The following is a 2,119-nucleotide window of genomic DNA, read 5'->3' as shown; positions in this document are numbered from 1 at the left end:
TATCTTATCTTATATTTATAATTAAAATAAATATTAAAATCTTATTACATCATATATATTATATATATAATAATTCTTATAGTACACATCTAATCTTTTGGCACCCTTATTATACACGTTGGGTTTTTCGTGTATTGGATTTATTTTCATCAATTTTATAATTAATATAAGTAATTATATAAAAATTATTAAGCGATTTTGACAGCTTTAGAAAGTATTTGTAAAATTATATATTTATAACAAATTGTATATAACTTGTTCTAACTAAATATAGTTAACAAAATGAGAAAAATGTACTTTTTCTTACAAAAATGTAAAACTCTAAAATAAAAATGTTTAAAGGAAAAATATGTTTCAATATCTTAAAATTGACATTTCAAACTATAAAAGAAAAAATAGTTGGGCTGTTCAAAAAATCTAGTTATTTAGAAAACCTAAAAATGATGTCTTTTTAATATTATATATATGATGGCTATAAATTGAAGATATATTGCATTTATATTTTAAGCAATATATTTTATTATTGCTATTGTGTTAAAAAAACTTATAATTTATTAGGAAATTATTTTTTATAATTACAAACAACATATTATATATAATAATTCGCGAATTATTTCCGCAATACAAAAGAGAATTAGTTGAAAATAAAGAAAAAAATAAAAATTTTTTAATTATAAAAAATGTACACTATGTACACACCATGGATCATTTGTGACCCAGAGGTGAACTTCGGAGTTATTAAAAGATATGCACGAATTGGGGCTAACAACGCACAAAATTTTTCTTTAGATGCTAAAGTTTTTTTAGGAATAGAAAAGAGACCAATATTTGGCCAGGTGCTCTTAGTATTTCAAAGAAAAGAAATGCGCAGGACACGAATGACCCAAACGTGTGTATTAAAAGTTAATTTAAAAGAAATAACGTCCTTATTATTTTAAACTTTATAATTTAGTCTGAATGTATATTCTACATTTAAATTAAATTAGGATTAAAGGGTCTAAAACCCTGAAACTTTGAAAAAATTGAAAATTTCTTTTTTTGCATTTCTTAAAAGTTTAAACCTTTACGAATATGTTAAGCCAAGACGTAAAATAAGGTAAAACTATTTTATTATATAAAAAAATTGTTTTAAATCATCTTTTGCGTTTTTTTCACAACCGTGTTTTTCAAGACGGGTGTAAACTTTTCTTCAAAACTAACAATCCGATTGACTTCAATTTTGGCAGGAATTCTTAAGAAGGATATTCTTAAGAAAATTATTTATCGTGTAACATATGATTTTTTTGATATTTTAATCCATTTATTTATAACAAATTTTTTAAGTTGTCGTTTTAAAGTGAAAACAAATTTTTTTTTTAAATCGAGCTACTTTCCACATTTCTCAATAAAAAAAAATCCTACATTACACGATAACTGTTACATCTATTTACAAGAAAATATTTTGTTTTTTTGAACAATATAATATATTATAGGACCGTATATGTGGTAACACAAACTGTAAAAATCAAAGCTTTAAACGGTCTAGCTGGATCTTACATGCTTGTATGATTCTTGTGTGAATTTATATTACGTATGTAATCCCCAGAAACGCGCGCCAAAATGATTTTTCGGTCTTGAAAATGCTAACTCTACTAAACTACCGCAGTAATATCACGAATTAAATTGACTAGTAATTTAACAAATTTTTGATGCTTATTCACATCTCTTCGAAATAATCTAATGTTGAATAACATATTAAAATCTGTAAATAATTAATTCTTATTGCGAAAAATATTACCTCGGCCGGGAGTCAAACCCTTGATATTAATGCGGTAGTTTAGTAGATTTAGCGTTTTCAAAACCGAACAATCTCATTTTGGCGTTTCTAGGACTATATACATAGTATATAAATTCACATAAGAATCATACAAGCATTTAAGATCCAGCTAAACATTTAAAGCGCATTTCTGGGACTATATACGTAGTATATAAATTCACATAAGAATCATACAAGCATTTAAGATCCAGCTAGACATTTAAGGCCTTGATTTCTATAGTTTTTGTTTTTTGATTTTAAACCATCCCCGTGGAAATGTTACACCCGTCCGATCGAAGGAGCTTTATGCAAATTGCTTTATAG

The 2,119-nt window shown here is 25.4% G+C and overlaps 1 protein-coding gene across 1 annotated transcript in view; it reads right to left on the bottom strand.

Moving 5' to 3' along the window:
• The window catches only part of LOC108756265 (low-density lipoprotein receptor-related protein 2), a 77,094-nt gene that overhangs the window by 8,242 nt on the left and 66,733 nt on the right, over positions 1 to 2,119 (bottom strand). The window lies entirely within an intron of this gene.

This window comes from Trachymyrmex septentrionalis, unplaced genomic scaffold (genome assembly GCF_001594115.1).
Source record: "Trachymyrmex septentrionalis isolate Tsep2-gDNA-1 unplaced genomic scaffold, Tsep1.0 scaffold126, whole genome shotgun sequence".
NCBI lineage: Eukaryota > Metazoa > Arthropoda > Insecta > Hymenoptera > Formicidae > Trachymyrmex > Trachymyrmex septentrionalis.
Note: the sequence above shows the minus strand (reverse complement) of the source record. Positions and strands in the feature narration are given on the sequence as shown.